We start from the raw sequence: 21,858 nt of genomic DNA on the forward strand, positions 1-21,858 counted from the left end.
GTTGTGCAAATACATTTTTAGACTGATGAATCAAATTGTCGATCAACTACAAATGTAAATGACCAACCAGTAAGTTATAAATAATTATAACTGAGTGTAATTGGGATCTTGATACCACATTATGACCTCAAATAAGATCTGATTCATCAACTAAGATCTGATTCTAAATGCCTAAATTGGAGGCATTCCTTTGGCCACAATATTTACTTAACTTTCACAGTCAAGATTTCATTTACTAATTGCTTTCAGATATGACATCACACAAATAGAAAAAAGGAAACAAAGAAAGACTGTTATTTAAAACAAAACCCCTGCTAGGACTGCAAAGCATAATGTATGAAATGCTTTTTAGCTGTTAGAAAACAATAATGATGTCCTTGTTTGAAATAAGCATTTCATTCCTTTGGTTAGAATTCAGTGAGGAAGTCATAGACCTGCTTTAAAGAATGTATGCATAAATTTTATGTTCAATTGGCTATGAAACATGCAGTAGGCTTTAAAGGTGTTTTGCGCTCAAGTAAACACTAAATAAGTTTGGGGTTTGTCTTTTTGTGGTTTTTTTGTTGTTGTTTTTCTGTTTTGTTTTTTTTTTTTTTAAATCAATTCATAACAACTTTCTTCTTCCTTGCTTTGAAGGGGTTCTTTTGCCAAATAAATGAAGAAACAAACTGGATGAAATCCCATGCTTGTATAATATGCTTAAGATTCACTGACTTTAAGTGAGATACAACGATTTACCCAAGTGGAAGACATGACCCTTTCTGATTTATTTTGGCAAAGAAAAGTCTTTCCATTTTTTGGCAATAAAGATGTTCTGCAATCACCAGTTACTAAATCTCTAGCAGTATTGAGAAGGTACTCTGAACATACACTTGTAGCTGACAGCCCAAATAATTCAAAATTGACTTCATTAGAAATTTCTAAGTTTCTAACCTTCATATAAGTAAAAGGTTAACAGTAACATTTACAGATGGATCTATAGTGATACAGATCGGTAGTAAATTATTTTCCATTATTTATTTATTTTTAAATGTGGTCCAAAAAGATAAGTGTATTTGGCAAGAAATTTAAAGAAATACACTCCTCTGGTTTTACTTCTAAGTACAGTGTATTTTATTTTGCCACAGAATAAAACTCCATTTTTATTTTCACCTTTTTACTGGAAAAGAAAAAGGAAGTGTAAGAAATGTTCAGTTTGCTTTTCATAGAATGCAGCTTAGAAAACTTGCTATATATATTTGGACCGCAGAGATGTGATGAAGACTCACATACTGCTTTTTGGGCGTTGAGATTTGATGACCCTTAGGATTAGGTGCCCCCTTATGTACGTCTCAAAGCTCTTGAGGGTCCATAACAGTCAGAGGTAGCTCCAGCCATCCCCTGCAGATTTTTCTGTGCTTTGTATAGAAGACAGGTTACAGACAGCAAGTCCTCTGGAAGTCTTCCCAGAACACTCTTTATGATTAGTTGCTTCTACACAGTTCATCCCGGAGTCTGTTTTCCAAGAATGAAAAAGAGGAAAAGAAGTTCCCATTAGGCTCTAGTTTTAGCTGGGGTGAGGTGTTTTTGCTTACTACCTCCTACATGAAAGCTGCGCTCAATTTAAAATGTAACAACAGTAAATCAGAAGCTCTTATGGACTTCATATACTAAATGAATATGACTGAAGTGTTTTCTCGAAATGTCAAGGTCTTTTTTCGTTAGAAGATGGTCAGAAAATATTTAGATACATGAAAAATCTGTTTTCCTAGGACATGAGTTTGAAGTCATTTTACACAGATAAGAAACATGACTACAACTTTCTTAAGCTATGTCTATACATAAACTAAACAGAAACAAGGATTAGCATTGACCAGCATGCTTTCTGGCACAGTTTTGGCCTAGGCCAGCTAGCAATTTGCCAAACAACATCAGCCTACAGACTGGGACGAAGAATAGGCCAGAGATTCCTCTGAAGAGGGTTGCCTGCTAATTTCTCGTGCATTTAAGGAGCTAAGCAAAGACTCTGAAGAGCTTTATTTGAACTTAAGAGCCCAAAGAGCACTTCAGTATGTAAACTGAGCATGAGTTTATCACAGCTTGCAAGTATAAACACAAAATTTACAAACACCAAATAGTAAATAACGTAAGTCTTGTGCCTAGTAGACATCTCAGTCTGGCTGTTCATTTTGTGCCTTCATTCTAGCTTTCACCTTTCTGCTCAACATACAGGGGTACAGGACCCTAAGCACTGCCACAGGACGTAAGGAGTCTGGCTACCAGTCAGGGTCAGCTTTCGAGATGTAAATTGTCATTCTGACCAAGTAAGCTGTCAAAGATTACTTCCTCATTTACACTGGATATTCAAAGTAAGTGGAGCCCAAAGCTGTCAATGTTATTCTTTGACATACTGCTGACTATAGAATCTATTATGCTTTAAGTACATGAAGTTTGTCTGAACTTGAATATGTTAGACACATCTTTGTTATTCCAAATCACTGTCACCTTCTATTTATAAAAAAAAAATAATAATAAAATAAAATCCATAAATATTCCTTTTCATTTTAAGTTACATTAATTAAATCCAATGTAGTATTCTGTGTCACAAAAGGACTGTATTAAAATAGCATGAAAATATTACATTTTTTAGATTGAAATTGAGATCTATATGCTCAAAGCTGAGATGCTGTATGTGGTTTAAGAAGTTATTTAGATATGAACAGCTGGTATGGAGACAGTACAAACCAACAGTTAGGGCTTTTGAAGTGTTTCTAGATTGAGGTCTATAGTTATTTCTCTAAGTGAGATGAAAACTTGCACTTTGGAAAATGTTGGCAAAGGTCATGGAGGTTTTTGCTTAATGCATTTGCCATTTTCAGGAGGAATTTTCTAAATATTTTTCCCTTTCCTAAATGTGTGTTTAGTACACTTGAAAGGTGATAGATTGACAGCAACAGAAATTGCCCAGTATTGACTAAGGATGTAGAAATGGTGCTTTCTGATGAACAGAAGTGACCACTGCCTCTTTATGTTTACTCTCGCTAATAGTGTCTTCAGTACATATACTTTCCTGCAAGGTTTTTGCAAGATGGAATAATCCTATTGGTGCCAGTTAAAGGTGCAAATATGTGTAAGTGATTGCAAGATGTGTATTTGTTTGATTTTATTCTTTCTTTCTTTCTTCAATAGGACTATAATGAAAAAAATTGACCTTGGTAAGGAAGAATTCAGCTCACATGTTCCATTCTTCTAGATAAATAAGCCCTCAGCTAGAAATCATATTAAACTAATAAACAAAATACTCCAAATAAGAACACACACTTATTTATGATATGTTCATCTGGGGGTTTTGTTAGTTTGTTTGTTTGGGTTTTTTTGTTTAAATGCAGTGGAATGTGGGCAAGGGATAGAAGGAAAGTCAGGAACAAACTGTAGAACAGACATTTTCTAAATGAGAGCATAGTACCCAGAAAGGTAAAAAAAAAATCAAATGGGCTTTATTGTTTATGGGTAAGAATAACTGATTCATTAACTACATTCTGCTATCTACTGGCAACTGTCTTACCTTAAAAATATGCATTGTCTGAGCAGGCGTATCTGTTCTGTAGATGGAGAGAGCATACGGTACACACGAGTTCCTAATGCCATAGAAGCTTCCTAAAACCTTTTAAAGGAACTTTGTTTTTTTTTGTGTGTGTGTGTTTAAAATAGCCCTGTTATAAAAATAAAAGTGCTGAAAGTTAAAATGACTTGACTGTGTATTTTTAACTGTCCCTGAATCTCAGGCAAAGGCATATGTATCTGATTTCCCTAACCTGCTTATTCAAAAAAGGCTTATATTTGAGAGGACAATTCTTCAGTCAATAACTTTGTCATTGCTATTTCATAATCTGCTTTGTTATTTAATTCCTATTTATAGAGCACAATCTTTTAAAGCTATCCTGAATAGCAAAAAAAAAAAAAAAAAGAAAAAAAAAAAAAAGCAGCTTGCGGTTTTGGGGGTTCCATTTTTATTTTTTTTAGTATTATAGAATGTTTTTGTAATTCTCAATAGCAAGTGATTGAATGAGTAGATAAACAATTAACCCGAAAAAGACTGTCCTTATGAATCAAATTTTAGAGAGTCTTAAATTTACTTAGGTCCATCAATTTCAACTGCTTAAGTTTGTGCCACTGAAGGATTTGTTCCATTTGTTAAATGTTCACCTAAATCATATGGACATGGGAGGTGGTTGTCTCAGAGCGAAGGTATCTAACTTTTCATTCACCAGCCACAGAGGTGAAAACATTCTGGGAGATATGTAGCCTAATTGTCAAGTTTTGCTCTAGTCCAGATTTTTATTCTGCTGTCTGATTGTATTACTATTGGTCTAACCCAGCATAAGCAAATTCTAGTATATTATTTCTAGTTTCCATCTGATTTGATTGAAATCTAGATCTATTCTAAACTATCTAAACTGTCTTAGTGAAGAACTTGAATTTCCCTGGCATATATTACAAGGAAAAAAAACCACTAAACAAATAACAAAAAGCATTCTGCTCACCATTTTAACCATTACCAATAAATACACCTGACAAGCTGTGTAAGAAGTTGATATACACTTCAGCTTTTTCAAACCAGATAGCTTTCCTCCAGGCATCAAACCAGAGTAACTAAGTAAGTTATAAAAGCAGGTAGTCCTGGTAACTTTAAAGTCTTCTGATCTATTTGAATGCTGAAAACCTTTTTAAGGAAGGCATGATAAACTTCCACTTACCCCAGCATGACTATTCAATATCTGATTCTTTATAAAGATTTGAATTAGAAAGAAAACTTCCAGGGGAAAAAAAAAAAAAAAAAAAAAAAGAGCCCCCCAAAACCCCAAAACAAAAACCCTTATTCAAAAACTAGCATAAGAAAATAAAAAAAAAAAAAAAGAAAAGGAGAAAAAAATATTAACAGTAATGACAGGTGTTTCCATTGTTTTAGTTCTTTGGATTGTGAACTATTCATCTTTCAAGTTTGCTTTTGATTAAAGGTTCTCAGATGTGTAAGCATATAAATGGGAATTTTGCAATGTGAGGTAGATCTGTACCAGCTTTGTATAACCAGGGTTTATTCTGTGGGCATATGATGTCCATGTGTGAGATAGGCATTTATTTTTGAGCTAAACAGTATCCATCTCTAAACTACAACTTGTGTGCTTTTATGTGCTTCCAATATACTTTTCAAGATCTCTTTTAACAGCCTGCAGTGTTGTTTCTGTTGGCTGATGGAATGCAAGTGATTTCATGGGTCAAAGTAATATGAACAATGAAAGGAGTTAAGCCCAAGGTTTTAACTCAACTCTCATAATGACTTTGTTCATAAAACATAACAAAGATAACATCTTTTTCTTGAAAAAGTACAATGGTTAGTTAATTTGTGACTACAACCAAAAGAAGTTTTGTCATTGACTTTCAGGACAGCAAGGTTTAGTCTGTGTTCCTGTTTATTGTTTATGATTATTGTCGTGGTTTCCATTAAGATAAGTTTTGGCTATCAGTCACATAAGGTTGTTAGATATAAAAATTAATTGCTATTTTTGTGCTTGATCTAAATCAAAAGCTACTGTGTATACCTTAATTTCTCAATTATTTGCAGAAATAAAACATAATGTGCAGTAAGTAGGGACACTTCACATAAAATTGTGCATTTTAAGTCATTCAGTCAAGGAACCTTTAATAGATCTGCTGTGCCTAGGATGTGACACCTGTACTTAGAAAGCAATATGCACGTCTTCAGTGAGATGAAATATGCCATAACTTAGTCAAAAAAGAATCCATGCTGTCTCTTGAGGTGGCGAAAGTTGAATTGGCTTTGAAGGAGAGACACAATAAGTGGATGGAAACTCCCAAGAGGAGCCTGAGACAGATTGGCCATAATGGCTCATATGACTATCTTTGCCTATGTCTAGATATTTAAATAAAAGAGGGCAGGGAGTGATCTTTAGGGAGGTGAGACTACATAGTGCTGGCAGGTCCACGTTGCATAAGGCTAACCTCTTTTATATACATTTTCCTGGCAAAGAGCAAATGGGTGCAGTATTTAAGCTACCAGGTAAACAGTATGGACTGAATGTTGCGCATATCCTTCAATAAATACAACTTAAAACATGGAGTGAGACAGAGGAAGAGTCCTTGACCAGAGAGACCAGGACGTCGTGTAGGACAAGGCAACTGAATACACGCAGAAGAATGTATCTTTTAGATAAGATCTTTGTATAAGTAGACTAGTCGAGGTTTTATTTCCTTTACTCACATATGCCTTTCATAAATATATGAAGCTTCTTTGTGTATTTGGGATATTTGTAATAATAAAAAAAAAAAATTATCTGCATTTTACCTTTTCATAGCTGAGACAGGTGACATCAAGGCAATCCGCAATCAAAGAGATGTCATTCCTAATGACCACGCTGGGACTCCTTAGAAAGTAATCTCTTTCCTAGAACAATGCACAAAACCACTCAAAGTGGAGAGGAGGTCTGCAATTTGATTTTGTAGGCAGAGAAGAAGGTTTCCTATGGTTAGGGACCGCTATGAGACCTTCTTTGGATCTTGGAGGTGGGGGGCATGTCTGGATCTCAGAGGTCTAGAGGTTATTAGTAAGAATCATATTTGTTATTCCTGCCAGCATTCAGAAGGGCATTACAATTCTCCAAAAGCCAGACAGGGCATTGCCTCACCCAAGATGCTTTCAGGCTAGCTACCCTGCAGGTGATGAAATGAGAGGGAAACGAGAAAGTTGTGTGGGAGCCGTAGGAGGAAAAATGGCAATAACATCAATAAGATTACACCGCATGATGTAGTAAAGAAGAGGGTGTTTTTATGACTAAATGTGTGTGTGACTTACATGTTTTATAACTCTTAATTACTCAATAAATTACCATATGCTCTATTTATACAGAGAGGAAGCAGAAGAAAAAATAGTTCGAGATCCAAAACCAAGCAGTCAAGATTAAATAAAAAACACATTCAGGATTTTGACTATAGTCTGGCCAGAAAATGTCAGGACATGGAAATATTTGGGAATAATGATATAGTTAAAAAATCAAAACATTATATTTATTTTAGGCAGTCCTAAATTAGGTGAGGGTGCAATTAAGGATATATGTGTGCTTGTGGGCTAGCAAGATCCAGGCACACCTTTTTAACTTGGTTTTGACCTCATTGAAATTATTATCTTTTTCAAATTATTAAACTGACACTGGCTAGTGTTGAAATTAAAGGTCTGTCAACCTTGCCATTATAAATGCCGATATTTAGGAGTTTATAACTCAGCTGTAAAAATTTCCTTCAGGCTCAAAGTTGGCAGTGAAGGCTATAAACCAGAGCTGATTTTTCCTCCCCTCAAAACCATTAAAGAGTATGTTTGGACTAAATCTGAGGATATTGGAGCAAACAAAATACAGACATTAAGTACTTTTTGATCCTTTTTATGGCTTGCATAAAACTCAAGAACACCTTTTATCACTTTGTTTTATTTACTAGGTTTTTTTCTTTCTCTTCAGTTGAGTTTAATGTTCATAAGAAATGCCAAATTGACATACCTGAAAGGTGAAATCTTCCGTTTACTTGCAGAGCAATTATTTTACAGGCAATGGCAATTTGAATATCTCTAGAAATGTGTCTTCATCTTCCGGTAGCTTCAGGGATCATGAATTTTTAGTGATACAGAAGCAGAATAACAGCAGATTATTTGTAGTAGCAGTAATAACATTATTATTATTGCAGATTATATCAAATTAACATAGCAAAATAGTACCCAACTTGAAATATTTAGATGACTGCAAGGTAAAGCTAGAATATTTTGACTCCTCTTACTTTAGGCACTACATTATATTGGTGCTTTCATAACCATATTGATTTTTATTTTAAAAGGTGTTTGGGGTTTTGTTTGTTTTCCTTTTTGTTATTTGTGTCTGCTCTGGTTGGAAGATCCTTTCAAAAAGCTGTCATCGTAAGAAATCTTTTTAATTATTTCCAGCTACTTATGTTCATAGTTCATATCCATTCTTTTATGTAGCAAATCTGTCTTTCTCTGGCATTTAAATTCCTACTATAGTTATAGAGATTAACCATACTTCTTTCAGTCTGAAGTTTGGGTGGGCTATTCATGCCAGGATCTTTACTCTACCCTGGTTTCATAGTTTCACTTGTCTGTGATCATCATTGCAGGGGAAAAAAAAAAAAAAAAAAAAAAAAAAAAAGAAAAAGAAAAGGGTTTAAATTAGGGAATAGGAAAGGACACAACTGAGGGAGTAAATAATGGGATTCTTTGGTGTCATTGGTGTGTGTTGAAGGTAAGCTGGCACATTTTGTCAATTCAAGGGCAAGGGGAAAATAAATTCAATAACAAGACAAGGTCAAAACAAGTGAAAGAAGTTCTTGTAGTTGTGGAACTTACTGCTAGAGGAGACTTCGCATAGTAAAAATGTAAATGAAATTAAAAAGTAACAGGAAAATTCCAGAAAATAATCCACTGAGGTCTCTTATATTAAAAACATAGTGTCTGGACCCAGGAAATTCCTAACCTGCAAATTGTGAGAGGCTGGGAGATGATTTATGGTAAGGATTACTACATAACTGTCCATTTTGTATACTTTGTCCTAGAAAACCTAAAAATCTAGACCTGTGTGTGAGAGAGAGAAGATAGGGGACACTGAGTGAGTTATTAGTAATGTGTAGAGGTATATATAGTGTCCGTTAATGTTCCTACCATTTGAAATAGAATTTTCAGTTGTTTTTTCCATATCTAGAATAGTTCAGCTTATAGTATATGGCAGTCCATGCTGCACTGAAGTGATTTTCAGGGTATTTACTTTGTTTCATCTGTATTTATAAAAACCACATTTCCCTCAAATTTCCAACAATAAATCTTTGTACCAGATAATCATACTTTCATACTTTCTCACATACTGATAAGAATCCACAGGGCATTTAAAGAGCTTAAACATTGTTATTGACTATCCAGAGAAATACTGTATGTTAGTTTTGCATTTCTATTTCACGCACTCTTTATTTAAACATTTAAGTAAAATTAAAATAAATATTAAAATAATACATAGTATTCTGAACTTGAATATTACCACAGAAGTAAGAAAACCAAATATTAATGCTGGAAATTTACATGTGTTTCACCTCCTTACAGCAAAATCTTATTTCTTGCACACACAAGATATAATGGGACAAGTTAAAAATAACCCTTGTATCTTACTTCTGAATTTCTTCTTCATTCCAAATGGAAAATTATTCAAATGGCTTTTGGGAAACTTGATTTTATTATGGGTCAGTTTGTGTTCAATGCTAGATAGGTGGGACAAAGGGAGATACTTCCAAAACTATTCCAATTAGAATAGCTCTTAGATAATTAGAATCATAAAATCATAGAATATTCCAGATTGGAATGGGACCCTGAAAGATCATCTGGTCCAAACTTTTGTGGGAAAGGGAGCCTAGATGAGATTTTCTAGCATCCTTTCCAATCCTATCTTTAAAACCTCCAGTGACGGAGACTCCACCATGTCCCTGTGGAGGTTGTTCCAGTGAATGATTATTCTTAGTGTAAAAAAATTCTCTCTTATGTCAAAATAAAAGCTCTCCTAGTATGACTTGTACCCATTGTCCCTTTTCTTCTCTATGTGGCTCCTTGTGAAGAGACAGCCTCCATCCTCTTTGCAACCCCCTTTTAAGTACTGGAATACTGTGATGAGGTGCCCCCCGAGTCTTCTCCAGGTAGAAAAGATCTAAGTCCTTCAGTCTTTCCTCACAGGGCAGGTTCTCCAGCCCTTTCGTCATCTTTGTGGCCCTCCTTTGGACCCTCTACAGCCTCTCCACATCTTTCTTGAACAGTGGGGACCAGAATTGTACCCCAGGTGCAACCTGACAAGCGCTGAGTGAGATGATCATATCTCTATCTCTGCTAGTAATGTCCCAGGATCCGATTTGCCTTTGTTGCTGCAGGAACACATTGCTGACTTGTGTTCAGCTTGTTATCCACCAGGACCCCCAGGTTCCTTTCAGCAAGGCTGCTCCCCAGCCACACAGATCCTAGCCTATACTGGGCTTTTTGGTTATTCTGTCCGAGGTGTAGGACTTCGTATTTGTCTTTGTGAAACTTCATACTGTTCTTGCTAGTCCACTCTTCCAGCCTGCCCGGTCTCTGTAAGATGGCTCTCCCTTCTGACGTGTCCACCTCAACCACCCAGTTTGGTGTCATCAGCAAATTTGGTGAGGGTGCTTTCAAATCCATCATCTAGATTATTTATGAAGATGTTGAACAGCATGAGGCACAGTATTGGTCCCTGGGGACCCCACTTGTGACAAGCTGCCAGCCTGAGTAAAAACAATTGATCATCACCATCTGAGTGTGACCTGTTAGCCAATATCCTGCCCATCTGGCAGACCAACCATCCAATCTGCATCTTGCCAGTTTGTCCAGGAGAAGGCTGTGGGAAACAGTGTCAAACGCTTTGCTGAAGTCCAGGTAAACAACATGCACCGCTCTCCCCATGTCAGCAGAAGATCTTAGTTTGTTGTAGAAGGGGATCAAATTAGTCTGGCATCATTTGCCCTTGGTAAATCCATGTTCGTCTTTCCCATTCACTTGCTTCATTTGGTTAGTAATAGTTTATGGGAGTACTTTCCCAGGAATTGAAGTAAGAACTCATGAACTTGTCTTGTCAAATTGTAAGACTAGCTCATGAGTAATTAATAGGGAGAAAAGGAAAAAAGTCAATGAACAGATATTCTTACAAGCATTTAAGCTCATTTTTTAAAAATACATATTTGAAGTAGCAAACTAAATTAGGGGTAACTTACTGGCAGATTAATGTTATCTTAAAACACTGTAAGTTTAAAATAGAAATAAACAAGTCTAAAACATCATCTGATTTATAGAGAATCTTATTCAAGAAACATGTTCAAGATAAAGTTTTTTAAAAAGCTTGTTTTATATTTGGTAAGATAACCAGAGAAAAGATATGGCAAGAATTCTTGACATTCTAATTGAAGTGGAATTCAGCCCAAGTTTTCTCTTAATTTCTGAAAACATCAATGAAAGAGTGCAAAGCTAAAATGTCAGGGAAGGATTATCTCACAAGTAATTCTCAGCATCTCTAGAGATAGGAACATTGATTGTTGCACCTCAAAGCATCCAGACAAATGTAGTAGTGAGATGGTGTTCTGTGAAGTGGTACATTAAGAGACCTGCTTCCCTGCTTTTCCTGCACTACCAGGAGCAGATCTTGCTGTCTGGGGAAACAGTCAAGCATTTTGTTGGATGAGAAGTTGGAGTAGTCTCCAAACTTGTGTATTTCAGCCGTTTACCCTATATATTACAGAAATTTGCTTTGTAAATCACATTAAGTCATATCATGATCTGAATTAGAAAGTAAATTACTCTAAATAGGTAGTTTTTGTTGGTCTTGTAAAATAAGTCAGTAATTTAGAGCTATTTAATGTCTCCAGGTCTTCTTCAGTGCTGATATGAATATATGTGTATGATGAAACGCTGCTGGTTTAATGTTATTTCCACATAAATCTATTTTCAATAAAGTGATAAATATTTCCTAGAACTTTCAAATGCAGCTGTCTACTTTAGGACCTGTGGCAAGCAGTGTGCCTCTCTGATAGGCTTTTAGGTAGGCTTAAAATGCTCTTTTAAACTGAATCTTCCAGTCATCTCTTTGATTCACAGAAATCTTTGATTCACACGATGGAGATGTCTTGGAATGCAGGAACTAAATTCCTTATGAAGAGAACAAAGCCAGAAGATGCATTCTAGGAGTGCATCTGTGCACAGCAGGCCTAATAAAGTATTCAGCCCACAAAATGAGACCAGAACTAATTTGAAGTAGCTGTCTTTGATATTAATACAATATGGTGTGGGATCTTCAGCAGCAACTGTTTCACTGGACAAATCCTCTCCTATTACTACTAACTAAGGATACAATGTCATAGACAGCTAGAAAAGATGTTGAGCAGCATGCAAGACGCAGTATTGTGATACATTACCTGCCTTCAATTTGCTCAAAACCTACTGTTCAGCCACAGAGGTTAGGGTTGGTCAGAAGCAAGAATTGCCCTTTTATGGTTCCAAATGTTATGGAAAACTATTGAGAAGCTTGAACACCTTCACATTCAGCCTAGGACTTCCAGGATTGAGTGGCTTTTTGATGGAGCAGCAGTTTTACAATCCTTAGAACCGTGGAGCTGTTCAAGACTTTCAAAGTATCAAGGTCTCCAGTGAAACAGCAAGAAGGTTTGAGTTCAGCTATAGTCTGGAGGTCTCACCAGTTTCAGAATAGCAGGAAAATCTTCAGATTTCCAAAGTTTCTGCTGGAAGATTTAAAAAACTTCAGTATCTGACATGCTCCTCAAATATCCTCCAGTTTTAAAAAGTTATGATCTATAATAGAAAACTGTTAAGTCTGGACCTTGCTAATCATCTTTGTTGCACAGGATCTGTGAATAGAGCTGACAGAAAGTCAACAGCTTCCATGGTTCTGACATTTGGTTTTGTTCTTTTTTTGGAATGAAGACAAACCTTTTACAGGGTTTTGTAAAGCAAAACAGTGTTGAAAGATCATTTTTTCCACTTGTAACCAAAACCAACTTCTTTCAGTCTTACTTTCCCAACCTGTTTTTCTTATTCTCCTCTTCTGGTGTCTCTGATTAGGTCTGTTGAAGACCTGTTCTGTCATTTCTCAGGCCTCAGAAACCATTGCATTGCAATAGTCAACAGAATCAACATTAAAAATGTTCCCATTCTGTTGAAGCACTATTCTTTGAAATACATTCTGTTGTAGTTCCAAGCCAGCTGTAATAGTGGACATCATAACCTCATAGGATAGATTTTATGTTAGCACTTTACATGAGGTGGTTATGCAGCTATAACTTAAGTATTATATGATGGAATTTAATTAGGTCAGATATGAAGTGATAATATTAGAATAGTGAGTTGTAGTCATTGTGAAGAAAAGTTCCTTGCTTTATAGCTAAAAAAATTTATGCGTGCTCTTGGAAACTTTAACATCAGCAAGCATTTCTTAAAGAAAACTCTATGATTCAAACTATATAAAAGAATTTATATACATTGGCTGTGAATTTCAGCTGAATAATCTCAGAAAATGATCAACAAAAATTAGAAGGAATCTGATAAATTAGCTGCTAAAGAAAAAAAAGTTGACTTAGAGGTTGATTTTAAAAGAAATGTCATGATTTTCCTTCCTGAAAATCATGTATATATATCAGTGTGTTCTTTTGCAAAGGAAAATAATTATATGAGAAGGTCCCTTCCTTCTCAAAAGACTGCAGAACATCTGAATGTCTTGAGTTAATTTTACCTGTCTGAAAGTTACTTATATAGCTTCATCCCTGGGCCTAGTCTGCACTTTAAGCCTTGGAAGAATATTGGGCTATTGCAATGTGTACAGGTTGTATCAGTCAGTGATTCCCAGGCAACGTTTTTCTGCCTTTCCTATGGAAAGCAACTGCTCAAGTACCAACAGGTGATACAAATTCTGGAATTGGTCAAGACAGACCTGAAATAAAAGATAAATCTGGACGTACGTATGTTTGTTCTTTCTAAATTTTCTACCCATCTTAATTATTCTGAGAGCTTGTTATCTGGAAGTGTTAGAGAAAACATTTTCTGGTTTTCTAAAAGTTTATAATTCTCATATCCATTCAGAGTTATCAACATTACTGCTAGGTCAAAAAGTGCTTAGTCGAAATCTTTTGCACAAATTGAAATGTCTAGTTTTACTTTCACTGTGTTGATTATATTTCTCTGTCCCAGTGTCTAATCTGTCCATGACATATTTTAAAAATTAATTTATTCAGACTCAGGAAGAAAGGCTATATTATTTTCCTCTAAAAAAAAAAAATAAATCTAGAATTTGGACTACCTGTTCTACTGTCAAAATGCTTAACTTTAATAATATACTTAATTTGTAACATGGTTTCACCCATTCTAACTTCAGATTTTTTTCATCCTTAGTTACACTTCAGTAGTAACAATGAGCTGGTTTTGTATACCACTGACAACTAAAATTAGATTTTGAAAGCTGAATACCAAAATATGTTCAAGTGTCCCATTATAAATTTTAGATTGGCAAAACTATCAGCACCAGGCTTTCAAAACATATATAGCCATCCTATAATCCAATTTACAGTACAATATGTGCAGTTTGATAAGGAATACGTTTATTCACAACCATTTTGTTTGGTAGCCTAACTAAATACAGATCACATGCCAATTTTGGATCTGCTTGCCGAGATGACTCCAGATATCAGAAATAATTATTTTCCTTTATCTTTTGTCTTTTTTTTTTTTTTTTTGAATTTCATGTAAAATTTATTCAGAAATTATTCCTTAAAGCAGAATTTATAGACGTACTCTTTCCTTCTAATGCACTATGTTGTTTCCTCTCGAGAAAGAGTGAGGTATTTCTTCCATATACTCCTTAAACCACCCAGAAAAACACCCACAGTTTAACAGAGATCTGACAGTTAGTATCGGAAGCACTGTGTAGTCCTTGCATTAGTAGAATAAATATTGAGTATCTCTGTTAAAAGGCTGATTTGAAATTCATGGGTATTCTTGCAGTGGCTATGGCTCCATACTCCCAAAAAAGCTGCGGGCAGATTCCTCACACACTGTGACCCCGAGAAATCTGGGGTACCCATCCTCAGTGAATTGCAGGGCTCCTGTAATTAAAACCCAAGGTCCTACAGTCCTGCTCTCCAGCGAGCAGTCTGCTCCCCAATATTCAACTTGAGGGACACACCCAGACCTACTCAGGCAGAAGAATCATATCTCACAAGGGAGGGCAAAGCTAAAAATACAAATGAAGGAACAAAGTCAGCCCTGAGCTCCATCTGTCTCCTCACTTTCTGTCCTGGGTACCTTGTCATCTGCCTTGCCTTTCCCTCTGAGGACAAAAATTGAACGTAGCAAAAGAATGACTACCTGTGCCATGAGCCTGGAAATCTGCTCAGTCCTGCTCACTGAACGAGCTATAAATATAGCCACAGCTGTTTCTCTGGGACCTTTCTGTTCCACTTAAGGTAGTGAATTTTTTATTCACCATGATTATACTGGTCTAGGCTGCTCATTTTTCTTTCTTCTTCTTCTTCTTCTTCTTCTTTTTCTTCTTCTTTTTCTTCTTCTTTTTATTCTCCTCCTCCTCCTCCTTCTTCTTCTTTTTCTTTTTCTTCTTCTTTTTCTCCTCCTCCTCCTCCTCCTCCTTCTTCTTCTTCTTCTTCTTCTTCTTTTTCTTCTTCTTCTTCTTCTTTTCTTCTTTTCTCTGTTGTTGCTGTTGGTTTTTTTCTGTTGTTCAAGTGCTAAGTCTGGCCTGAGTTTAAAATCACCATGTAATTTATCTATTCTACTCTGTGATTTGTGCAAAATTTATCAGAATTATGGCTTCTGAAAATAAACACTGATTAGAGCAAGTTTTACTGTAATAGCATGACAGTGAAACTGTAACTTCTCACCTGCCACAGCTGTCAAAGGACAGGTAAAGGAACAAGAAAAAAACCCCTCAGCAAATCTGTTTTTGCCTTCAAAGTTCCCCAGAACTCAGAAAGCCAGTTTAATTTGTTCTTACAATAGAAGTTAATTGCATTTTTTCCTTTTTGCAAAAAGGTGTGCTTTCGTAGCATGTCATTTCTGTGTATGTTTAATTTCAGTTATTCTAATGTCTTTTACAGTACTACTGTCTTTTTTAAAATAAAAAATTTAGATACTTTTTTCTTGATTACATTTAAAAAATCATGTTCTTAATTATATGTGCAAAAATTCCACTGCAGTCAGAATATAAGGAAATTTTTGTATCTGAAAAAGAGCTAGTAGGACACTGTAATGGGTTGACCCTGGCTGGACACCAGGTGCCCACCAAAGCTGCTCTATCACTCCCCTCCTCAGCTGGACAGGGGAGACAAAATAGAATGAAAGGCTTATTGGTAGAGATAAGGACAGGGAGAGATCACTCACCAATTAGAGTCACGGACAGAACAGACTCAACTTGGGGAAATTAATAAAATTTATCACCAATCAAATCAGAGTAATGAGAAATAATACCAAATCTTAAAAACACCTCCCTCCTTCCTGGCTCAACTCCACTCCCAGTTTTCTCTCCCTCCTCCCCCAGCAGTGCAGGGGGACGGGGACGGGGGCTGGGGTCGGTTCCTCACCCCTTGTCTCTGCTGCTCCTTCCTCCTCAGGGGGAGGAGGACTCCGCGCTCGGCCCCTGCTCTGCCTCTGCAGGAGACAGTCCTCCACAAACTTCTCCATCCTGGGTCTTTTCCCATGGCCTGCAGTTCTTCACAAACTGCTCCAGCGTGGGTCCCTTCCACGGGCTGCAGTCCTTCAGGCACATACTGCTCCAGCGTGGGTCCCCCACGGGGTCACAAGTCCTGCCAGAAAACCTGCTCCAGCGTGGGCTCCTCTCTCCACGGGGCCACAGGTCCTGCCAGGAGCCTGCTCCAGTGCAGGTTTCCCACAGGGTCACAGCCTCCTTCAGGCACCCACCTGCTCCGGCGTGGGGTCCTCTCCGGGCTGCAGGTGGAGATCTGCTCCCCCGTGGACCTCCCTGGGCTGCAGGGGGACAGCCTGCCTCACCAGGGTCTTCATCACCACGGGCTGCAGGGGAATCTCTCCTCCGGCACCTGGAGCATCTCCTCCCCTCCTTCTGCACTGACCTGGGGGTCTGCAGGGTTCTTTCTCTTACATGTTCTCACTCCTCTCTCCAGCTGCAGTTTCAGTGCCACAGAAATTTTTTTTTTCCCCTTCTTAAATCTGTTCTCCAGAGGTACTACCACCATTGCTGATGGGCTCGGCCTTGGCCAGTGGCGGGTCCATCTTGGAGCCGGCTGGCATTGGCTCTGTCAGACATGGGGGAAGCTTCTGGCAGCTTCTGACAGAAACCACACCTGTAGCCCCCCCGCTACCAAAACCTTGCCACGAAAACCCAACACAAACACAGTTTTAAAGAAGTGGTAAAGTAGACTTAATAGTTTGGCTTGAAGTATTGTAATTGTATTTTATTTATTTATTGACTCTTGGCAATGTTCCTCTACAGCATCTGCTTGCTACTCCCAGCCCCTTGTTACAGCTGTCTCTGTGGCTTTATCATGTCACTGTTTCTTTATTTTTTAATTCCCACAGTTGCCTGACTCATCTGACCACCCCCCCCAAAAAAAAAAAAAAAAATAATAAAAGAGGAACCTTCTGTACTGAATGTCCAGAATTTGAACTCTGAGATTTAACCTGGTGAACTCCTAGAACTGCTGCTCTTTTGTCCACATCAGGACATATCCTGCAGCAGTTCTCAGCCAGGAGGTAGCAGGCTCATAACATGACCACATACGCAGTGTAGACCTACCACAGGGTGAATATTGGGTGAGGCTACATTATTGAAAAATAAAGTCTTTATACACTTTGTGAAGTGTGGGAGGAAAAAAACCCAAAAAACCCACCAACATCACCCTCCACAAAAAAAAAATCCAAACAACACCACCACCCCCACCATTTATTCCCTAATCTAGCTGTTTAAGGGGGGGACTTTTAAAGAATCTTTGTGGGCTATATCTATCTTTCTTTCTCCAAGGCACCTCAGCAGGAGAATAGGCATGGGAAAAGTTTGGGTAATAACAGAATCAAACTTTTTTGTGTGTTTCACAGATAGAAAAAGAGAAACACCTTCTGTCACAACCACATCCTAGCTATTTCTATTGGGTTTACGTGGCAAGGTTTTGGTAGTGGGGGGGCTGCAGGGGTGGTTTCTGTGAGAAGACACCAGAAGCTGCCCCAGTTTCAGCTGGCTCCAGGACAGACCCACCACTGGCCAATGCTGGGCCAATCAATCAGCCCCGTTGGTAACTCCTCTGTGAGAGGAGTGGCCATGGTCAAGCCACCACACCATTATCCAACTGGGAATAGGGGAATGTACTTAGTGCATAGATAAATGACATCAAAAATATGCTTCCTAGAAACTTGAAATAGAAATAATTTCCCCTCTATTTTTCTCCCTTATATCTGTGGTGGTTTCTTAACATATTTATAAATGAGAAGCTAGTGGCTCTTATTTTATAGAAGGAAAGCACCATAATTGATAGATACAAGAAAAATAAAAATTACGCAGGTGTATGTTATCAGAAAAAACAGGCAAATCCAACATTTATTAGGGATATTTTGTTTCTTTAAGTAGGAACTTCAAAATGTAAGCATGCTAGTTACACAAAATGAACATGTAAATACAGCAAAACAAAATACCTTTTTTTTTTTTCTGCATCCTAATCTCAACTCTTCAGTTATGACTGAACTTATGTTTCTGCATCCTATACTCAAGTGTTCAGTTATGACTGAACTTATGTTTATCCAAAAAAAGTTTTGTAAGTGAAATACTAATAATGACCCTAAGTAGCAGGAAAACTGTTACTTCCCTATTAAAATAAGTAGCATAATAAAAATGTCAGGGAAATTCTTTTTCTGGCTGAACAAATCTATTTGCTTAATAAAAAGAATTGTTCATGTTCACGTTAAAACAAATTATTTGTGAATTAATGTATCCCTATGGAGATTTTATTGGTTTAATTAGGGTGTAGACTGCTCCTGCAGCTTCTTATACTGGAAGCTTAAACTTAGACAAAATAAATATTTCCTACAAATGAAAACAGGAATACTGAAAATAGTAGGATAATATTTCATGCAGTTGCATGTGAAAGTATTGGTATATTGTATAGATTTGTTATTAAAACAGTCACATCAGTAGTAATTTCACAGTAGCAGATGAAGGCTGCAGCAAAATCTGGTTCTTGCTTATTTACACATGCTACAAGAAGCCTTCTGGCAAACTTGTGGTTTTATTGAATTTTATAAAATTTAGCAAAATATCCACATAAAATACATTTTACCACATAAAGTAAAAAAGTGACTATTTAGATAGTTTTATAGGAAATAATGGATTAGAATCATTTGCAAAGGGACTCGAGCATTGAAGTATATAATGTTGAAATACCCAGTGATCTGTGAAATATACAGATTTTGGGTGGCTTAGTTACCAAAGGTACTGGAAGCAGGTTAGCTGTACCATCTGCAAAGCATAAAATACATACAGAAAATCAAACATTTAAAACCATGTTTCACAGCAACCAGCAAGCTGGCTGAACTGTAATGCCAATAACTTTTTTTCTTCCTCTGCAGCCCAGACCAGATCAGTTATTAGGTTAGGAACCCCCCCAAAAAACATCAATTTTTTTTGGCCACCAGACTAATAGTAAGAGACCCCTATAGATAGTCTTGAGCTCAAATCCTTTCTTCAAACTGAAGTATAAAGAGGATTCAGAAAAGCAAGCAAGGTAACAGCACCCCGTAACCCTGTCAGTGCAATGAAATGGCCAATAAACGTATCCAATCAGAAGAAAACAAACAAACAAAAAACCCCACCAAAAACGAAGAAAAGAAAAAAACCCAACCATTTGTGGTTGAGGCCAGACATTTAGTTATATCTGATACCTGTAAATATCACAATTGGTGAATAATATAATGTACCTGATCTGTAAAATCAAAACCTTACAAGTGTGTGGGTTTTTATCCACAATGCAGTCCCATACTGAGTAAACTGAGCTAGCTAAGGTACCAAAAGCAGAATATATGTTAGCTAAGCAGCATGCAGGACCAATGCGTCCAGACCTAAGGTTTTCTTCGTTTTGCTGTAATGTCATTGATCCTCAACTCTGTAAGCTGTCTCCGAGGTTAGGCATCAGCCAAGGCTGCTAAGCACCACTTAGATGTTAAACCCACAGCGCTGAGAATCCATGACATCCCACGAGGGATGCTAAAAGCAAAAAAGTCAGATTGAGCCCTTAGATGTGTCAGCGTACATGAGATCTTGAATTTCATTTGCATAAAGTTGTCAACTATATATACATATATATTTAAAATGGGTGCAGCTCTTCCTAATAATTATAGAACATGTTTACATGAGTAGGCAAGGAGATTAAAACACAACACTACCAATAGTGATGCATCCATTGATTCCAAATGACATCTACAGAAATGCTAAAATCTTGCAGAATTTTGTCGTTGTCACCTTCCCCAAACCCGCATTCAGGCATTCCTTCAGCTGACCCTTGCACCACCTCCTGATTCTCACTCAGAGGAATATGCCACTGTCTCCATGACCGTGCTCGAAGGAAGACAGAGTGCTACAAGGGATAGAAGCGGTTCCAACAGAGGGGTATTTTCTGTCTGATCCAATGTCATAACCTGCAAAATAAAATGTGACTGCCATTAGGCACAGAACATGCTTTCATGTCATGTGATAAGATATATGATAAGGCACTTAAGTCTGGGCTTTGTCCACTACCAGCTTGACTTATCAAAATTTTCAGTACCTTCTTTTGAATGGTTTTAATACCTTGTGACTCACTACTCAGGGCAATGATTGTGAAGCATAACGAAGCCCTCAGAGGAATGAAAGCATCTCCTGGAAGCAAAAAACAAAAAAAGTCAGCATAGCTTACATATACTGACACAATTTTCTTAAACTTTCCTGTGTGATTTTGAACTCTCTTGTGTTTTAAAAGGAAAATATTCTTTAATTCTGGAAGAATTACTTGCAAAGAGGTAAAATAAACTTTCTTCATGTGATCAATTTTGGAAATGTAATTGAATTAAAAAAAAATAATCTGAGATGTTGATACATACCTACATGCTTATACGTTAATGAACATATTGGAAATATAATAATTCTAACAATCATAAGGAGATGACACAGTGCTTGTTTAGAGTTTTTTTTAAGTACGTAAAATAATATATATTAATTGATTGATTAAATAACCTGAGTTTGTTCACCAAGCTCTGGGACCACTATGAATATAAGGATACAGATTCTTCAAGGTTCTGGGCCTACTTGGCCATGCAGAACATCCTATTTGTTTGAATAAATGTTGTGTGAGTTGTTAAGAAGACGATATCAGCAGAAAACACTACATGGACTTATGAGTTAACTGTTAGAGGCCACAAGACTGATGGTGATCAAATCATGTGCTGTAAGCCTAGGAAGAACTCCTATAGGTTTGTTTTGTTTGGGTTTGCTTATTTTCTCTTTTTAACCTGTGTTCTCGTTTCATTTCCTTCTCCCCCCCCCCCCCCCCCCACCTTTCGGAAATATCTGTCAAATGTCCAGAATTTCTTCAAACTACTTTATTATGAAATTCATCTAAGATTGCTAACTAAACAATTCATAAGTATTATAGGTATAGAAACTTATAAAGTCTATGTATATACCTATGCTTCTGTGGGAGATTTCACAGGTCTTCTAAATGTATTTCAGTTATAGGATTTTTCTTTCTTCCTTAAGAGCTTTGAAAAAGCTTGTAAAAATCTGAGAAACCTGTTATTCTATCACATTTATAATGACACACAATGATAATATAACCAGTGAAATGCTAGGAAGTCCTAGGACTTCAAAAGTTTTATTCAGGAACATTAAAAAGATTTATGTTAATGCTTGAAGCTTGAATTCGGAATCTGCAAAGATAAACATATAGTGTGCTGCATCATAACCGTGCTATGATTTGAAACACTTTCAGTTTATTTATTCTTAGTTTTGTCACACATTTGCAGTACTCTGAACTGTGTAAGAAGACTGACACCTTAATTCAGACTCTGATCTTTAATAAAGAAACAAAATACAGTACACTGTTGTATGAATTCTTTGCCTTATTATTCATAGAGCTAGATTAAATTATACTACCATAAGCGAGGATCAGAAATAAGTCTCCTTTTAATGGCTCCCAATTGAAACTACAAGACTGAGAAAATACAGTTTTGTCTAAATGTTAAACACA

Source organism: Accipiter gentilis, chromosome 13, assembly GCF_929443795.1.
Source record: "Accipiter gentilis chromosome 13, bAccGen1.1, whole genome shotgun sequence".
In the NCBI taxonomy this organism is placed as follows: Eukaryota; Metazoa; Chordata; class Aves; order Accipitriformes; family Accipitridae; genus Astur; species Astur gentilis.